Below are 20,537 nucleotides of genomic sequence, written 5' to 3'. Positions count from 1 at the left end.
GGCCCAAGTCCTTGGGCCCCTACACCCACATGGGAGACCTGGAAGAAGCTCCTGGCTCCTGGCTTCTGAACGGCTCAGCTCCGGCCGTTGCGGCCATTTGGGGAGTGAACCAGCGGATGGAAGATATTTCTCTCTGCCTCTGCCTCTGCCTCTCAGTGTCTGTAAATCTACCTCTCATATAAATAAAAATAAAATATTTACAAAAACTCTGAGAGTCTGCGAACAAGTCTCAATTAAGTTCAATGCGTAATGAGAATGCTGCTGTAATACTTGTCAATAAAGCAGCTGGGACTGTCACATGCAGCTTATTAAACAGCGCCTGTCACCTTCCCGAACTACCTTTAATAAGCACTGAATATTACCAAATAAAAAATTATTGCTGATGCAGCATTTTACTATGCAGCCCTAAGGGGAAAAAAAATTAGTGCCAATTAAACTACAAGGAGTGGCTTTCTGATCAGTCACAATTATAATTTTTTACTTTCTGAAATTGCTCTTTTTGACTTATGTTTTTGAAAACCTTAACACTCTTGCATATTTCAAAGACAAGATCCAGGCAAAATAAATTGACATTCAGCATTCCCAAGTCATCCTCCCCTCCCGAGTGGCAGCCCTCCGGATCACTTGGTTGACTCACTGCGTGTCACTGCTTAGTCACTCAATGCCGTCCTTTGTACTAGCAAGGGCACTGGTGATGTAGTACATCTTAAGAGAATCCAAAAGTACTTAGAAGCTCTTGGGGCTTGGCGCTTTGCTTGCCTATTTTTGATTCCTGCTTCAGGAAGATTGCCAAGTGCATGATGATTTATCATTCTCCCCATCCCTTTTCCCATAAACATTTGGTTCTCAGAGATTAAAAGAGTGCTTCACTCTTCTTTCTGGGATTTTATTCCAAGCAACTGACATCCATTTTCCCAGTCTGGACACTGGTACTTTTTTTTTTCTTTTGACAGGCAGAGTGGACAGTGAGAGAGAGAGAGAGAGAGAAAGGTCTTCCTTTGCCGTTGGTTCACCCTCCAATGGCCGCCACGGCTGGCGCACTGCAGCCGGCGCACCACGCTGATCCGATGGCAGGAGCCAGGTGCTTCTCCTGGTCTCCCATGGGGTGCAGGGCCCAAGCACTTGGGCCATCCTCCACTGCACTCCCTGGCCACAGCAGACAGCTGGCCTGGAAAGGGGCAAGCGGGACAGAATCTGGCGCCCCGACCGGGACTAGAACCCAGTGTGCCGGCGCCGCAAGGCGGAGGATTAGCCTAGTGAGCCGCGGCGCCGGCCCACTGGTACTTTTGATGTTCGTGGATGTGCAGGCAATGACAGATGTGGCCTGGCCAATAGACTGTAAGGCATCTGTGATTCAAAGATGCATCTTGGCCGGCATTGTGGCATAGCAGCTAAAATCACCAACTGGGATGCCAGCATGCCATATGGGCCCCTGTTCGTGTCCTGGCTACTCCACTTCTAATGCAGCTCTGTGCTAATCTGCCTCAGAAAAGCAGCAGAGGATGGCCCAAGTGTCTGAGCCCCTGCCACCCACATGGGAGACCTGGATGAAGCTCCTGGCTCCTGGCTTCAGCTTGGTCCAGTCATGGCCATCGAGGCCATCTGGGGAGTGAACCAGCAGGTAGTAGATCTCTCTCTCTCTCTCTCTCTCTCTCTGATGTTCAAAGCAATGGATAAATCTTAAAAAAAAAATGCTTCTTGGAGTTGAAAGATATTGGTGGTCATATTAATCAAGCCTTAAATGGATCCTTGCTAGAGTTTAGCTCTGTTTGGTCATTTGCAGAAAATACATAACTATTAATTTATTACAAATATTTATTTATTTGTTTACTTGCGACTTTGAGACATACAGGGAATCTCCCATTCAATGATTCATTCTCCAAATGCCCACAATGGCCAGGACTGGGCCAGACTGAAACCAGGGGCCTGGCACTCCATCCAGGTCTCCTCTGTGGGTGACAGGGACCCCAGTACCATTGCCATCATCTGCTGCCTCCCACGGAGTGCACTAGTCAGAAGCTGGAATCAGGAGTACAGCCAAGAGTCAAATCCAAGCATTTCACATGGGCTGTGGGCATCCCGAGCAGCGTTTAACCACTGCACCAAAAGTCCACCCCAGCAGTACTATGATTTATAGTCTTTGCACCGCAGTTAGTTTCTTCTAGAGCAGCTTTATTGTGATAATACAATTTACTCATTTAAAGTGCTTCAGTGTCTCCACATCCTCTTCCAACACTTGCTCCTACGTCCTCCTAGTGGGTGACAAGTAACATCCCTTTTTGGCGTTGCCTTTACTTTGAAAGCACCTCCACCTGAGGCTTCTCATTTGCTCCTCACAACATCCGTCAGTGCTGCTCACGCACAGCCAAGGAAGCAAATAACCAGACTCAGCCGCTGACTTGCTGGCAATAGCTCGGTTAGTGACGGCATGTGGGCTGAAACAACATGCTTCCCGATTCTGAGACCAGTGCTCGTCCAACACCAGGCCGTTCCAACCACAGTGCAGACGCTGACCTTGACGGTCAAGTCATGAGCAAAGCTTAGTGCGGGAATGCCATCAGGACATAGCTCTGCCACACCACTTCATGTGAGGTGACATTGCTGCTGGCTCTGGCAAGACAGCAACAGCTAGTAAACCCGTGTTGGCTTGCAGCACTGCAGCCCAGTGGATCTGATTTTGGGAAGAGGCCCAGCAGGAGCCTGGGAGGGACAGAGGCAAAAAGAAAGTCTACAACTTGCAACCAAGTCTAGAGCTCTGCCTTCATACCCTACAGGCTAAGGCTGTGAATCCGGGCTAGTCTGCTTTTGGCACAGTGGTTCCCCGGGTTATCTCAAGGAGGAAGAATAATTGCCCAGCTCTGCCTAACTCCCACTAGGTATAGCAGCCGTCAGCCTTGGTTTGTAAGCTGGACTCAGTACTTTCCATGCTGATGAACTGAGCGAACTAAAGAGTTTTTGCTTATGCTTACATTTTCTATTCATGAACTATCTCCTTTTTGTGCAAAAAAAAATCAATATTTTATGAAATAATCTCCTTGGAGGTTAAGTGCTACAGCACTACTTTCTTCTAGTCAAAGAAACTGCACACTGCTCAACCCTGGCTGAGCAAGGGAAAAGGCCTCTAAATGACGCTCTCCTGCCTCACTAATAAAGTCAACTTCGAATCACTGGACCATGAAACCTTACTGGAGTTACAGAGTGGAATGGGTTGATTTGTGCATTAGTCTAGTTGTCATTACTATAACTAAATAGCTGAGGCTGGGTAACTATAAAGTAGAGGGGTTCATTTAGCTCACGGTTCTGGAGGCCCAGGGTCTGCTGACAGCCTCTTGATGGTGGCACAGGGTATCATGTGACAAGAGACAGGGAGTGTGTGTGCGTCTCCTCTTATCTTTCTGCTTCTTATAAAGCCTCCTGGATTCAAAATCAAGGAGACCCCACCCCCTTGACCTTATCTAATCCTAATCACCTTCTGAAAGGCCTCACCCCCAAACACCGTGGGTGAGATGAAGCTTCTACCCTCTTACTATTTCCCAAAGCCCAGTAAACTTCAACGCAGGAACCCTTGGAGGCCACTCTCCAACCACATCCAAACCACAGCAATCAGCACTGGGTGTATCTGCTGAACCAGTGTCTTTCCAGGTTGTCAGAGAAGCATCACCACTCTTGATGCAACCGCCACCAGGGACGTCACTGATAGCACCCATCCTGCGTGTGCTAAGGCTAGCCCTGCTTCTGCTGACAGTGTCTGCTACTGGTGGGCACCTGCAGCTACTTTTGCTTTTGCTGGACTTGTTTTGAGATTGGAAGACAAAAATGCAGAAGCATTATAGAATCCACACCAACCACTTTTAATTGTCATATGTTGCTTCCAGACTCTTGTCTACCACTGCAACCTCTACAGTCGTACTCAATGTGCATATGCTCTTCTGTATGGTACTTTATTAACTTAGTATTAGAAACACGTTCCACTCCATAAATATTTTAGCGGCTGCATAATAGTCTGGCATCGTCTGCTACACCTTTCCTTTTGTTGGCCACTGTAATCCTGTCCTCCAGAGAAGCAGAATCAATACACACAAGGGTTCTTCAAAATGCCCATGGAAAATGGAACGAAAAGAAGTTGGCTTGGAGGAAAAATATTTTTGAAACACATGTATGTCAAGGGTATTTAAAAAGTTAATGAAAATGTCTATTACAAAAAACTATGCATGGATTTCAAAATATCATTGCATGAAAATAAGCCTTATCTTGGAATGGACATTTGGCCTGGTGGTTAAGATGCCTACATATCATATCAGGTGCCTGAGTTCAAGTTCTGGATTCACCCCTGTTTTTGGCCTCCTGCTAATGTGCACCCTGGGAGGCAGCAGATGGTGCTCAAGTACTTGGGTCCCTGCCACCCATGTGGGAAGCCTGGATGGAGTTCCTGGCTCCTGGCTTAGGACTGACCCAGTCCCAACTATTGTGGGCATGTGGGAAATAAACCAGCAGATATAAGTTTGCTGTTTGTCCCTCTCTCTACCACTCTCTTTTTCTCTTTCTACCACTCAAATAAATAAAATGTTAAAGTTTGTCTTTTTTTTTTTTTTTTTTTTTTTTGCCAGGCAGAGTTAGACAGTGAGAGAGAGAGAGACAGAGAGAGAGTTATAGACAGTGAGAGAGAGAGACAGAGAAAGGTCTTCCTTCCGTGGTTCACTCCCCTAATGGCCGCTACAGCTGGTACTATGCCGATCCGAAGCCAGGAGCTGGGTACTTCCTCCTGGTCTCCCATGTGGGTGCAGGGACCCAAACACTTGGGCCATCTTCCACTGCCCTCCCAGGCCACAGCAGAGAGCTGGACTGGAAGAGGAGCAATTGGGACTAGTACCCGGTGCCCCAACCAGGACTAGAATCCGGGGTGCCGGTGCCGCAGGTGGAGGATTAGCCAAGTGACCCATGGTGCCAGCCTAAAGTTTGTCTTTTAATTCCACTTCCACAAACCTTTTGAAGGATTTTCACATATGCATACATACATACTCATGTACACAGCATACATATAGTATATGATAATGTGGTGGAATGAGAAGGCCATGCCAAGATGGCCACTGGCAACAGAAACTGCCTGGCAACAGGCTGTGATTGTATGGTTTCAGAAACCACATGACAACAGAGCCTGCCTGGCAACAGGCTGTGTTTGGATGGCTTTAGAAACTGCCTGGCAACAGGCTGTGATTGGTTAGGGCATAGACCGCCCCTTGACCAGATTGGCTGCCTTGGCTATATAAGCTGCTGGAGCAACTGAAACAAACGAGTCTGCGGGCTGCTAGCCTTTGGCCTGCTTTCACTCGGCTCCCAGGATCTGTGTGGTGCCTCCGCGCCTCTTGCCCCCACCACGCTCCTCATCTCAGAACAAATCCACTGCAACATGATTATATACTATATATGGAGAAAATTAACATTTCCTGAACTTCTATTGTATATCATAGGCTTTATTGTAAGGTATTCATTATTTCTCCTACTCTAGGAGATTGTATTTTTTTCATTCTCATTTTCCCAATGAGAAGTGAAGGATGAGAGAGTTAGATGGAAAATAGTGGTTTCACTTGTGGGTACATCTTTTTTAATTTTTAAAATAAATATAATTTATTTATTTAATTTGAAAGGCAGAGTGATAGAAAAAAAAAAGCAGAGACAGTAAGAAAGAGACAGAGGGATCCTTTATCCACTAGTTGATTCCCCAAATGTCCACAACAGCTGGGGATGGGCCAGATCAAGGCCAGGATCCCAGAACTCTATCCGGGTTTCTCACATGTGTGGCAGTGACCCACATACTTGGGCCATCTTGCGCTGCTTTCCTAGATGCATTAGCAGGAAGTTGGGTTGGAAGCAGAGTAGCCAGGACTTGAACTGGACTCAAATATAGGATGTGGATGTCCCAGGAGTGGCTCAGTCCACTGCCCCAAAATGCTCGCCTCTTGTCTTTTAATTTCTGGTCTCAGATTCCTAACCTACGGAGTGGGGCTAGTACTACCTCATATGGCTTTTCAGAGATACATCTATAAAGTAGCTGACAGTGCTTGGCACATCCTCAGACCTTAATGTTAGGCAATGGCAGGAACTACCATCCTGAGTCCCACCTCCACTGTCATTACGAAGGAACCTGTCCCAAGACAAACTGCCAGACAGGGGCCAGTTCTCGCTGACGCCAAAGCGCAAGCTTCCCCGGACTCGGGCACCCTGCTCTCCTGTGCAGTGCACTGAGTGCCTTCCTTTCTCTCACTGTTTTCCACAACTGTTCACATGATTCTAGAAGCACCTGACACTGTTCTGTCTCAGCGTCTCAGACCATAATCGGCCTGAAGTCTCTGCTCCGTGAACTGCTCATTTCTAACCTCAGTGCTTGCAACGCGTCCTGCTGATGGTCTGAGAGCTGCCTGCCCACTTAACAGGCAGCCTGGGCCTTCCCACGTGGAGGCTCGGCGCCCTCACCTGGAGGGGGCATTTGCTCTCGTGGCTAACATGCCTCTTGGGACGCCTGCGTCTCCTTCCAGGGTGCCTGGATTTGAGTCCTAGCTCCCCTTCTGATTCCAGCTTCCTGGTAATTCAGACCCTGGGAAGCAGCAGGTGATGGCTGAAGTACTTGTATCCCTGCCAGCCAACCACCTGGGAGACCCGGATTGACTCCCTGGTTCCCGACTTTGGCGTGGCCTAACTCTGGCTGCTGTGGTCATCTGGGGAGTGAACTAGCGACATGCTACTAAAAAGGCAAAAGAGTTCTCCCTGGAGCGGGGCCACATGGACCTGGGTCAGATGCTGAGCTTGCTCTCTCTCCTGGCAGGTGAGTGTGGAAGCTGGGAAGGGGCTATCATTTCAGAAAGGGAAGAGGCCCCTGACCGGGGAGGGAGCTAGGAGGACTCGTGACCCAGATCCACGGACTCCTGTTTGCCAGACTGAAGTTACATTTCTGAGAGGATTTTTCAGAGATGAGGGACCAGTCAGAGAGCAGGAAGAGGGTCGACGCCCTTCACCTACTCTTCCCTTGCCCTTCAGCTGACAAAGGTCAGGGGGTGGTGAGCTGATGAGGCCGCCTGAGTGGGCCGTGCTGCCGGGTACGTGGAGCCTGTGCCCACCTTCCTGTGCTTTCCGCCTGTCTGCGGTGCAGGGCGGAGGGTGACTTGCTTCTGTGGGTAACAATGACTGTCCGTCTTCTGCCCTGTCTCTTCCACAGAGTCAGTGTCACCGTGACATTCACGGCTTCCTGTAACCATGGACAGAAGAGAAGGCTCCGCACAAGGCGACATCAAGAGGTGGCAGAGGGGATAGGCAAGCCAGCCCCGCACTCAGCCCAGACTCCGTGCCCCCCCCCCGCCCCCCCGGCTGTGCCTCTTCACATCACTGTTTAATGTTCCCAGCAAGACTTCAGGTAGGATTATTCCCACTCCTTGCTAAGGGAGTCAGGAGTTAAAAGCAACTTTCTCAAGGCCACGTAGCCCAATATTTGGTAAAGCCAGGGTTCAGGGTCAAACACATCTAACTCTAAAAACATGCGTTTGGGTGTAGGTTGAACACCCGATCCAAAAATCTGCAATCCAAAAGCATCCAAAATCCAAAGCTGAGTGCTACCACGACACCATGCATGGGAAATGCCACACCTGACCTCATGTGTGTGTCACAGTCAAAACGCAGGTGAGTAACTGTATAAAATGATCTGCAGGCTGTGTGCGTAAGGCACACGTGCAACATAGATGAATTCTGTATTTAGACTTGGGTCTCACTTCATAATAGCTCATTGTGTCTGTGCAAATCTTCCAAGATGCAACAAACCTGACCTCCGACACACTTCTGGTTGTAAGCATTTTGGATCAAACCCAACCTGGGTTGGAATGCCTTCTGTGCCCACCCCCCCAACATCAATGCCTTTCTCCTGCCCTATCGCACACACCACAATTTTTAAAAAGCAAACCAGGTGTTAATTATTTAAACACTTTATTTACAGTTGAGAACGACTGTCTAAAGAAAGCTGCCAGTGGATTTACGCGCTCTGGTAAACCTAAATTGGAAACGGCAGGCACTTTTATAGCAGCTCATCCTCTGTGGTCTGAACAGCCTGATCCGAGGCAGGGAACTAGCTGTGCTCCAGCGCCGGTGACCAGGCAACCCGGTTCCCAGGCTGCTGTCAGCTTACAGCTGGTGACTCAGGGCTCCCCTCCCCAGCAGCACTGCACGGGAAATGGCTTTCTTTGCTTTCTTTGGTCGAGGGGAGGTGGATGATCTTGAATCACTCACCCTCTCCTTGAGGGCCAATCACAAGCTCACTAGGAGAGTCAGAGGGGTGGGAGGAAGGAAATGTGTCCCATTTAAAAGGGATAACTTAAGGCATTCCCAACCCCGGGTCCTTCCTTTGTAGGACTATAAAGAAGAGAACTTCTGTGGTGGGGGAGGGTGAGATAATATTGGCCTGCCAAACAACCACCATTTTATGTTCTCTTGATGTTTTGTTTTCAGAGAGAGAGAGAGCGATCAGGAACTCATCTGCTGGTTCATTCCCCAAATGCCAGCTGCTGGAACTGGGCCAGGGCTGGGTCAGGGCTGAAACCAGGAGCCAGGAACTCAATCCAGATCTCCTAGGTAGGAGGTAGGAACCCCAACACCTGAGCTAAACACTGCCTCCCAGAGTCTGCATTAGTAGGATGCTGCCATCAGGAGCCGGGGCCAAGAATTGAACCCAGGAACCCTGATGTGGGAGGCAGGCAGCCCAAGGGTTACGGAAATGCCTGCCCCCATCCCCTTGTTTCTGCCTGAGTTCACACACTTGTTAGCTAATGCTGGTTCCTGTAAGTGACCGGAAGCCTGTATGTGCAGTTATAATCCTTTCTGTTTGACTGAAAAAAAGGGAAACAGTGAATGCTGTTGTGTTTTGAAAACAAAATCTCCAGACATGAACTCCATGGAGGAAAAGCCAGTAGGTAGAAAAAAAGAAGCGTTGGGGAGAGGAAGCTGCAGAAGAATCATGGGAAATTCCTCAACCAGAATTTGCTTTGCGTGAGGCTGGACTGCTTTTGGAAGCCTTGAATACTCAGAAAGAATCATCCAATTTAGAGCTCTGTATCTCTGGATGGTAAAATGGAGGAATCTGAAGAGATATCCTAAGTGTCCCTGTCATACCATCTGTGTGCCCCCTTCAGTGAAGCTCCCTTTAGGAGGCTTCCACCTGGACCAAGGCTACTCATTCTTAAAGGGAGGAGGCACGTGCATTGGCACAGACTTCACAGCTCGCCCGTGCTGGGTGATGCCTCGTATACCAGTGACAAGCCAGGAGGCAAGAGGTGGCGGAGAGATGACCAGAACACTGAGGAGAGATTGGAACACTCCTCCTTTTAAGGCCCTGCCTGCGTTTTGCCACACTTTTAAAAGGCTTCCTTCTAGCAGTCTGAGACAAGTTCTGCAACGGGGTTGCATGGAACCCCCTGGGGACTCGGAGGCACTGGAAGGTGACCAGTGCAGACCTGGGCAAACTTGCACTGGCTCCTGCAGATGCTCAGTCACTATCCTGCCAGATTCCAGCTAGGGAAAGTACGTGCAGAACAATGGAGAAGATTTCTCTAGTTTCCAAAACAGCTGACCGGATGGCCCACTTCAGCCAGGTGAGCGATTCAGGAGTACGGAGGCAGCAGCCACGCAGTTACAGACTTCTGTGCCATTATCCAGCCTGTCCCTGGCTCCTGCCATGGGTGTCCAAAAATGAAACCATAAGCATCCTAAATCGCTCCACTTTCTCGATTCTTCCTTGAGGCCTCTACCCGGGACATTTCAGAGCATGTTAATAGACCCCTACCGCCATTTACCCAAGATTGCAAATTCCAGGCCAGCCTTCCTGCTAGACTGGCAGAGCACGGTAACATTCCCAAATACGTGATGGCAATAAAGATATGCTCATTTTCACTCATAATGAGAGGACTTCAAATTAAACAATGAGATCTGCTTTTCACATATCAGACTGACAAGGATTTTTATTTATAATTATTATAAATAATAAATAATTTATAAATAATTATACCCAATATTGATGAGAATGCTGGGGGAGAAAGGAATGCAAATACTCCCTGATGTTGGGATTGTAAGTTAGTGTAAAATGATCATAATTCTCCAGGTGTGTAATCCTCAAACAATACCAATTCCACTTGTGGGACTTTAACCCACAGATACAGTCATTGAGCAAAAATATGTATAAAAGAATATTATTGCAGTCCTCAAGCAAAAGTAAAAATTATTTCAGTGGGGGCATAATGAAATAAAAATGACAAACCTATAAAGCATAATATTCTGCACTTAAACTAAATCTATGAGAGGAAAATACATTTTAAAAGATTTATTTATTTGAAAGGCAGAGTGATAAAGACAGAGGGAGAGATACAGAGAGATCTTTCATCTGCTGGCTCATTCCCCAAATGGCCTTAACAGCCAGGGCTGAACCAGGCCAAACCCAGGAGCCTGGAACTCTATCCAGGTCTCCCGCATGGGTATCTTCCACTGCTTTCTCAGGTGCATCTACAGGAAGCTGGATTGGAAATGGAGCAGCTGGGACTTGAACAAGCACTCTGATATGGGATGCTGGTATCACAAGTGGTGGCTTAACCCACTGTGCCATAAGGTTAGCCCTGAAAAAATATTTTTTGGTATACACAATACAATCTTATTTGTGTAAAAATGTATACAGGGGCTGGCGCTGTGGCGCAGTGGGTTAACGCCCTGGCCTGAAGCACTGGCATCCCATATGGGTGCTGGTTCGAGACCCAGCTGCTCCACTTCCAATCCAGCTCTCTGCTATGGCCTGGGAAAGCAGCAGAAGATGGCCCAAGACTTTGGGCCTCTGCACCCATGTGGGAGACTCAGAAGAAGCTCCTGGCTCCTGGCTTTGGATCAGCGCAGCTCCGGCCATTGCAGCCAATTGGGGAGTGAACCATCGGATGGGAGACCTCTCTCTCTCTCTCTCTCTCTCTCTCTCTTTTTCTACCTCTCCTTCTCTCTCTGTGTAACTCTTTCAAATAAATAAATAAATCTTTAAAAAAAAAAAAGAATGTGTACAAGCATACACCAGTTTGGATATACATACAAATTCTAAGGCCATACAGGGATCACTGCCATCTTTGGGTAGTGGGACTGAAGGGGAAGGTAAGAAATGGGACTTCAGACTTTTACTCTACTAACATCAGCACTGTTTGGATTATTAAGATGAACTTAAAGTGCTATTATAATCTAAAAATTACCTTGAATGGTGACATATCCTGCGACAACTGCCCGACAAGCCCCCTGATGAAAGCTACTGATAACAAGGAAAGGAAAACAGGCCTCAGCTGTAATAGTGAGTCTATCAGGAATGGGAGAAGAGGGTATGTGTTCACACAGAAACCACAGGCCCAGAGGCTGTCCCACCACCGCAGGAATATTTGATTTGAAGATAGAGTGTACTCACGTGGAAAGTGAACTCAGAATAACCACTAGCTAGTAAGAGGTGCAGCTGGGTGCACAGGCTACTACGCTAAGCAATGTGTATGTGTGCATGTGGTGGGAGGGCACAAATTCAGCCAATTTCTTTTTTCTGAATATAAAAGTCATATATGCTTATTGTAAAAAATGTTTTATAAAACAGAAATCTAAATTTCCTTATAATTTGGCTTTCCAGAGGTAACACTGCAGCCATCTTTATACTACTCTAGCATCTATTTATGTGCATCCCAAAACCTGTATACAGTCACAGGCTCCAGAGCCATGTGTTGGTCAATGATGGACTGCATGTTTGATGGTGGGCCCGGAATGCTGTCTACTGCCATTGGAGATGTTCACACGACGATGAATTTGCCTGGGGATGCACTTTTCAGAACGCATACCATCATTAAGCAATGAAGGATTATAATTTAGGAAGTCGGGGAGCTGGTGTTGTGGTGCAGCAGGTTAGGCCGCTGCCTGCAATGCTGGCATCCCATAAAGGAGCACAGGTTTGAGTCCCGGCTGCTTGCTTCTGATCTAGCTCCCTGCTAATGTTCCTGGGGAAGCAGTGGAAGATGGCCCCTGCCACCCATGTGCCACCCACATGGGAGACCCTGACGGAGCTCTGGGCCCCCTGCTTTGGCCTGGACCAACCCTGGTCATAGCTCATCTGGGGAATAAACCAGCAGATGGAAGACTCTCTCTCTCTTTCTCTCACTCTGTTTTTCAAATAAATAATAAAATAAATCATTAAAATAAAAAATTGGGAACATGGTTTTGCAATTTGTTTTTTTCCACCAAGTGCTACAGGTATCTTTCCTATCAGTAGACCTAGGTCTAACTCATTCTTTTTAATAGCTGCCTAGTATTCCAACATATTTTAAAGAAAATCAATCTCCTCTTAAACATTTGAACTATTTCCAAATTGTTGGTTTTATAAATAAAACTGCAATCAGCCATGTATGTGACTCACTGCACAGAGGGGTAGTGACATAGATTCCTAGAAGTAGAACATAGCTTGATTGAAAGGGACTCACATTTTCTAAAAATCTGATTACAACCCTATGAGACATATACTGTTGCCTCCCCTGGCGATTTACGGAAGAGGCGACTGAGGCTTGCCATGGCTTAACAACCCGAGCTTCATAGCCAGGCCCAGCGAGTCTTCCTACTACACGCTGTGGACTCCTATTCAGGAAAGCAGACAGGGGATTTAACAGAATGGAGAGCGGGCAGCGCAGCAGCCTGGCAGTGCAGCCCCATGCAGGGAGGAGCTGGGGTTGGGGCTGGGGGACTCTGCGCTCCCAGAGCCCCCAAGCCCCATAGCACTGTGATGCCTTCAGGTGTGGCTCAAGGTCAGCACTTCCCGGGGTTTTTCATCTCTACCAGCACCATAAGGCCCTGTACCCGATCTCAAACTTCTGACGATGTGATTCTCAGGAAGGAAAAACAGCTTGCCTTGAGACCCAGCCTACGTACACACACACCTGTGTACAGCTGAAACAGAGATATCGAAAAACACCAGTATCTACGACGTGCCGTGCGTGGTGAAATCCCCCCTTCTATACAAAAACTAATGGATCCCCAGTTTGAAAAGTGGGTGCTATCACCTGGCAGAGGAATGGTCTTTCCCTAGCCAGGTGGGTGGACGTGTGAAAGAGATTTAAGACTCAGATCCTTCATTCTCGCAGTCAAGTTCCTCCAAGGACTGGTCTCATCTTACCTACTCTAAGTCCATTCATAAGTGGCCAAAATACGCCCAAAAGCCTGGGCCGTGCTCAGTGCTGCCCCTCACTTTAGCCTCACACAGCTGCTCTCTTTGCAGGCAAGTTGTTTTCCCTGGCCCCTGAGGCTACCAGCCCAAATGCCTCCATTCCTTAGAAGCCCAGTCTCTGAATTAGAATGCGCACCAGACACCCTGATCCACAGCGATTCCTTCTTTCTCCACCCCCCAGAGCGTACCCTATGTGTGACACAGATTCTGTCACGGGGTTACGTCTCTTCAATGAGACCATAAGCTCTTGAATGCCCGTGTCTGACTGACAAAGGACATAGGGACCTCATGGTAGGAACAAATGCCACAGCGTCATAGACTACAATAGAAATATGAACTAAAAATTTAGACCAAGACAAACTGAACAGCAAAAGTCCAAAGCCAAGACCAGGAACAAAGGACATCCACTTTGAGAGGAAGGTCCACACTGGTGTCACAGTTGGGCCTTGGATTTAGCTGAAAAGCTTCCTGACAATCATGGACAAAGGGATGAGAGACATACATGTAGGAAACTGGAAGAGAACAGAGAAAACAGAAATAAACCCTCTGGTATATTGGCCACTGATTTTTGACAAGGACACCAAGACTATTTATGGGGGAAACAAAAGTCTCTTCAACAACTGGTGCTGGGAAAACCACATGTGAATGAATGAAGTTGGACTCTTATGCCACAAAAGTTAACTCAAAATGGATTAAAGACCTACATATAGGGGCCGGTGCTGTGGCATAGTGGGCTAAGCCTCCACCTGGGGTACCAGCATCCCAGATGGGCACTAGTTCATGTCCTGGCTGTTTTTCTTCTGATCCAGCTCTCTGCTATAGTCTAAGAAAGCAGCAGAAGATGGCCCAAGTGCCTGGGCCCCTGCATCCATGTGGGAGACCTGGAAGAAGCTCCTGGCTCCTGGCTTTGAATAAGCCCAGCTCTGCCGTTGTGGCCATTTGAGGAGTGAACCAGTAGGAAGAAGACTCCTTTCTCTGTAACTCTACCTCTCAAATAAATAAATAAAATCTTAAAAAAACAAAAACAAAAAGACTTACACACAAAACCTAAAACTACAAAACTCAAAGAAGAAAATATAAGGGGAAAGTTTACTGACATTGAATTTAACAGTGACTCCTTGGATATGAAACTCAAAGCACAAATAGACAAAAGCAAATATAGACAACATTAAATATATATATATAGAACAACATTAAACTTAAAACTTCTATGTATCAAAGAACACAATAGAGAAAAAAGGCCTACAGAATCAGAGAAAATACTTGAAAATCATATGAATATGATTATATATATATATATAGAATATATACAGAAGTTTGACAACTGAACGATAAAAAATAAACAGTTGATTTAAAAATCTACAAAGGATTTGAGTGGACATATCTCCAGAAATGGTCTACAAATGACCAATGAACACATGAGAGAAGATGATCAACTTTATCACTAGTCAGCAGAGAGATGTGGATCAAAATCAGGAGATAGCACCTCACAGTATTAGGATGGCTGCTATCAACAAACAGAAAGTAACAGGTACTGCTGAGGACATAGAGAAACTGGAACACTTGTGTAGTGTTGATGGGAATGTGGAGTGTTGTAGACAGTATGGAAAACAGTACAGTGGTTCTTCAAAAAAATTAAACATAGAATTACTACAATCCCACCTCTGTTTATATTCCCTACAGATCTCATGGAGATATTTGTACACCCATGTTCCTAACAGTATTACTCACAATAGCTAAAAGGTTTAAGCAACCCAAATATCCATCAACAGGGGATGCATGGATAAGCAAAACGTGGCAAATATACACAATGGGCTACTACTCAGCCTCGAACAGGAAGGGAATCTTCTCATAGGCTACAACATGGATGAACCTTGGAGACATCATGTTAAGCGATGAAGCTTGCAACACACGCACTTCTGGGGGACACATTCAAAGTACAGCTGCCTGGGAGCGGGGTGTGTGAGGGGTGCGGTCGGCGGGTATTGAGGCAGAGTGTCAGCCACTCTACTGAGGCAGACTAAATGCCTGCCATGTCTCTCTTTTCTCCTTGGCAGATGAGTTTCCTCAGAAAGGAATCCTCCAGTCCTGGCCCCAAGCGGACAGGCTGAGAGACCTCTCAGCTCGGCCAAAGGCTCACTCTCCCTGTTCTGCAGCAAGCTAACACATGCCTATTCTCAGCGGGGCCTGGGTCCAGAGCTGTGCACCCAGTGTGCACCACCAGCCTCGTGTGGCTGTGTGAATGAAAATCAAAATCAGATTTAACACGTAGCTCCCTGGTCACACTGGCTGTTTCAAGTGACTCTTGAGCCACCGGATGATGGACAACATGGATATAAAACCTTTCTGTATCACAGAAAGTTCTGTTGGATGGTACTTAAGACTAAGTCTCACACTTTACGCTTAGTGGGTAGCTTCCAAACAGTACCATTAGAGGAGGATCCAGAAATTTGATTACTCTCTATACAATGTTTTCTTTAATTCTGTAGCCCATTAAGCCCCCAGGCTTTCAATTCTGCAAATACTGCAACAGCATAACATTTATTCTGAAGTTACCACAGGGGTGTATTTATTGCTCAATTTAAGTCTTTATCGATGTTCTATATATAGGGCAACAGGCCGTAATGGGTTAATGTCCAATCCTCACCTGCGCCCACCTTCAGAGGTAGCTGAAGTTACCCCCATTTCTTAAAGCTTGACTTAGCCGCCCCCAGCAGAATGCACACACTTGCAGGAAGTAGGTTTCAGCTGTTAACTACCACTACTCCATCTGTCTTCCATCTTCCAAACATACTTGTACCTATTTATCCCTGGTCTCCTCCTTTTCACCACTCTATTTCAGTGTTAGGCAGAGAGCAGAACTAAGGGGCATGTTCCATCCACCATATTTTTAAATTTATTTTTTGAGTGGCAAAAGAAAGAAATCTCCCATCCACTGGCTCACCCTCCATATGCTCACAACAGCCAGGGCTGGGCTAGGCCAAAGTCAGGGACCTGGAATTCAATCTGGGTCCCCCATTTGGGTGGCAGTGACTTAACCACTTGAGCCATCATGGCTGCCTGCCAGGATGTGCATTAGCAGGAAGCTGGACTCAGGAGCAGAGCTGGAACCTGAACCCAGCAACTCTGATATGAGACGCTGGCATGCCGACAGTGCCTTAACCGCTAGACCCAACGCTTGCCCTTGACCTCCAATGTTAAACCTGAAGTCTTCCTGAGAATGTTCTCCACATAACTGATGACAACATGAATGGATAAAAAGTAGTCAGCTGCTTAGCTCTGTGGAGCTTTGTCCATAAATGTTACAAGTTTTCAGGAACTTTTATCATGTCTGATCTGTTTATAATCCATTGTTTCATTCTTTGTTAAAGTATTATTTGAGTGATACGTTTTCTTACCATAGCCTCCTGTTTCATGAAAACTACACTGGTGCCCCCTTCTCTTCAGGGAATGTGTTCCAGGATGCCCAGTGGATGCCTGGAACTTTGGATGGCGCCAAGTCCTATGTAGACTATGTTTTTTCCTATACATTTCCATGATGAAGTTTAATTTATACACTAAGTATGATTAGAGATTAACAAAAATAATCATAACATAGGACAATTATAACAATTATATTTTAAAATGATAAACTGTTTATTTCTGAATTTTCCACTCAATGTTTTTGGACTATGCTTGGCTGCAGGTAAGTGATCCTGCAGAAAGTAAAACTGCAGGCAGTGGGTTGCAGGGCCTGCTTGGCCTGGCAGTTATGACCCCAGTTAAGATGCTCAGTCTTGTATCCGGGTACTTGAATCCCCAGCTTTGGCTCCTGATTCCAGCTTCCTACTAATGTGGACTGTGGAGGCAGCAGATGACGGCTCAACTGCTTGGGTCTCTGCCACCCACATAGGAGACCTGGACGGAGTTCCTGGATTCCAGCTTTGATCTAGCCCACCCCTGGCCATGGCAAGCATCTGGGGAATGAATCAGTGGATGAGAGCTCTCGCTTGCACTCTCTCTGTCTCTAATAATAAACATTTTTTTAAATCTGTAGATAATGGGGGGGGGGTGTTTACTGTATTGTTGTTAAACATTCTCAGTGAAAGCTTACCTAACACAGGGCAAAGTTACTTCCATTTGCCCATAGCCTGAGGCAGAGCCACCCAGCTGAGCCTGTCCTATATAAGCTAAACCTTGGTCAAGTGTAAGACCCTGAGTGTGAGAACAGATGCATGCTGATGTAAGTCACTGGGTCTGGGGTGGCTTGTTACACAGCACTGCAATGGGTGTTTTAACACCATGGGGAGAGGCCAGCACTGTGGTATAGGGGGCCAAGCTCCGCCTGTGGCACCAGCATCCCATATGGTCACTGGGTTGTGTCCCAGCTGCTCTTCTTCTGATCTAGCTCCCTGCAAGTGGAAGCAGTAGAAGATGGCCCAAGTGCTGGGGCCCTTGCACCGGCATGGGAGACCTGGAAGAAGCTCCTGGCTCCTGATCGGCTCAGCTCCAGCCGTTGTAGCCATCTGGGGAGTGAACCAGTGGATAGAAGACCTTTCTCTATCTTTATCTTTCTCTCTCTCTCTCTGTTAATTCAGCCTCTCAAATAAATAAATAAAAATATAAAAAATACCATGGGGAAAGGGTTTTTACAAACAGGACTCTTGTATTTTTTAAAAAATAAAAGTATGGGTAAGTTAACTAGGTTTAAGAGAAAATAAAAACTCCCATTCTACAATAGAAACTTCTGCATCATTTGTTGTGGTTTTATCTAAAGGTCTTTTCCTAAGAGATTTTTTTAATAGGAATATCACTGTTGCAGTCCCCCCCATCCTGCTTCCAATCATTGGTTCATTCCCCAAACGCCCACACAGCTAGGGTTGAAGCCAGGAACTCAACCCAGGTCTCCCATATGGTGGCAGGAACCCAGTTAACTGAGTGTTCACCTGCTGCCTTCTCAGGGTCCACACAAGGAGGAAGCTGCGCTTGGGAGCCAGAGCTGGACGTGGAGCCCAGGTACTGTGATCTGCGGTGGGGTCATCTTAACCACCAAGACAGATGCCCACCCGTTTCTGGTTTTCAAATGGTGCCAGAAGCCCTGTTGTGGGAAACTCTCTGACAGCATTCATTTTTGTTTCCTTTCATCTGAGCAGGATAGTTCATTAATAAGCAGTGACTGTTCCACAAGTTACATCAAGGTCCGTGGGCCTCCTCCCAAAAGATAAATGCCAAGCATGGTAACACAATAAGAGAGTGTGTATTGTTTGCAGAATTCTGCTATCTTGGCCTGGAATTATGCTTACTTGTTTCTCAGTGTTTCTACAGGGCTGTGATAAGGAGTCACTGAGGACCTACAGCGTCAGCCCTGGGGTGGGGTGGGGGGTGGTGCATGAAAGAGGCCCTGGGAGCAGGTGCTCACAGAGCTGTGCTGGGCACTGTGCACTAACTCCTCACGCCCACTCCTGAGACCACACGAATCACGTTGTCTTGTAAGTGCCGGCCTGGGGCAGCAAAGGGCATCGTGCACAGAGCTGGGAGCAGTCCCCGCTAACATCGTCCCTGAGAGTGAACCCAGGGACACTGTGACCACTTTGGCTGTTTTCTCTCTTGGAGTCCCCAAATTTGCTCTCCATGGAAAAAACAATCAGAGAAAGAGCTGACCAGGTTAGGGTGGTATTCCTGGATTTTGCAGATCCTAAAACAATACCTCAATAATAAACACTAGTTTTTAAGGCATGTGAGCTTAGACTATTTTACAAGTTCATATTCATAGACACTAGAGTGTGTGTGTGTGTACTATTAAAAAAAATCCTGGGAAGGGCTGCTTAACAGGTACAGGGACGCAGGTGGATGGCAGGAATCACAGCAGGCTGGCAGCAGCTGGCAACAATTGAGGACTTCAAAACAGCTGGTGGAGAGGCTTTACAATATTCTCAACACAAAGAAACGATCGATGTTTGAGGGGGGTGGGTACGGCCCTGATCTGAGCTTCACAGATTGCGGACGTGCACCGAAATATACTGTACCCTGTAAGTATGCATAATTATCGTGTATCAATTAACATTTAAAAATTGGGGTCAGCCTTGTGGTGCAGCAGGTTAAGCTGCTGGTTGCAATGATGGCATCCCATATTGGAGTGCCAGTTCGTGTCCCAGCTGCTCTGCTTCCAATCCAGCTCCCTACTAAGCAGCAGAAGATGGCCTTAGTCTTTGGGACCCTGCCACCCACATGGAAGATCCGGATGGAGCTCTTGGCTTCAGCCTGGCCCAGCCCTGACCATTCTAGCCATTTGGAGAGTGAACCAGCAGATGGAAGATCAACCGATCAATTCTCTCTCTCTCTCCCTCTCTCTTTCTCTCTCTCTCATCTCTCTGCCTTTCTAATAAACAATATTCTAAAATAAAAATAAAATAAAATTTTAACCCCTACGTTTTCTTTAAAAACACTGAATTAAACTCATTACAAAGAAAAAGGTTGAAACATGCTTTGATCCCTTTTGGGAAGTCACATATGCTCTCTGGCCCACTTGTTCATCCATGCATGTAAACGCACAGGGTAATGCCTGTGTGCTGGGCACCATGCTCAACGTGAGACGCATAAAAGCCAGTGGCTTTCATGGGGGTGACCTCAAGTCCAAGGGCAGGAACTCACAGAAGAACAGAATGCCAATGGGCGATGATGCATCAGTGTAGGTTCATAAACTTTCACACATGCACCATTTTGCAGTAAGCTGTTGATAACTGGGCAGGCTCTGCATGTGTGGGGGCAGGAAGTATATAAGATATCTCTGTACCTTCCTCTCAATTTTGCTGTGAGCCTAAAAATTTCTCTAAGACTTAAAATCTATTAAATAAAAAGTAAACCTAGAAATAAGCGTAAGTCTGGTTTGAGTCCCAGCTGCTTCACTTCCAATCCAGCTCTCTGCTATGGCCCGGGAAAGCAGTAGAAGATGGCCCAAGTCCTTGGGCCCCTGCACCCGCATGGGAGATATGGAAGAGGCTCCTGGCTCCTGGTTTTGGATCAGCCCAGCTCCAGCTGTTGTAGCCATTTGGGGAGTGAACCATCAGATGGAAGACCTTTCTGTCTCTCTGTCTCTGCCTCTCTGTAACTCCACTTTTCAAATATATAAATAATTTTTTAAGAAAGCATATATCATCTAAAAAAAGAAAGAAGCACAGAGTGAAAGCTGACAATTAAAAGCTATCACAACAGGTGTGACTGGTGCCAGGGTGAGTGGGACAAGAGCAGGGGTCTCCCTGACATGGTGGGGAGGATGGCAAGGGAGGCTTTTGGACACGGAATCCAAAGTGAGTCC

At 46.8% G+C, this 20,537-nt stretch overlaps 1 protein-coding gene and 1 long non-coding RNA gene across 3 annotated transcripts in view; one reads left to right on the top strand and one right to left on the bottom strand.

The window, feature by feature from the left end:
- LOC149124646 (uncharacterized) overlaps positions 1-9,971 on the top strand; it is a 49,879-nt gene extending 39,908 nt beyond the window's left edge. Inside the window, exons 4-7 of one of the 2 annotated variants that reach the window (XR_016213353.1) lie at positions 7,211-7,405; positions 7,543-7,668; positions 7,979-8,026; positions 8,488-8,627. This is a non-coding gene — a long non-coding RNA (uncharacterized LOC149124646). Of the gene's footprint in view, positions 1-7,210; positions 7,406-7,542; positions 7,669-7,978; positions 8,027-8,487 lie in introns of both variants that reach the window. The other variant, XR_016213354.1, reaches the window with a different exon arrangement.
- The window catches only part of HMGB1 (high mobility group box 1), a 157,827-nt gene that overhangs the window by 65,103 nt on the left and 72,187 nt on the right, over positions 1-20,537 (bottom strand). The window lies entirely within an intron of this gene.

This window comes from Oryctolagus cuniculus, chromosome 9 (genome assembly GCF_051225735.1).
Source record: "Oryctolagus cuniculus isolate XC-2025 breed Fujian yellow rabbit chromosome 9, ASM5122573v1, whole genome shotgun sequence".
Taxonomy (NCBI): Eukaryota; Metazoa; Chordata; class Mammalia; order Lagomorpha; family Leporidae; genus Oryctolagus; species Oryctolagus cuniculus.
The sequence above is the reverse complement of the archived record's forward strand: the minus strand, read 5'-3'. Positions and strand labels throughout refer to the sequence as shown.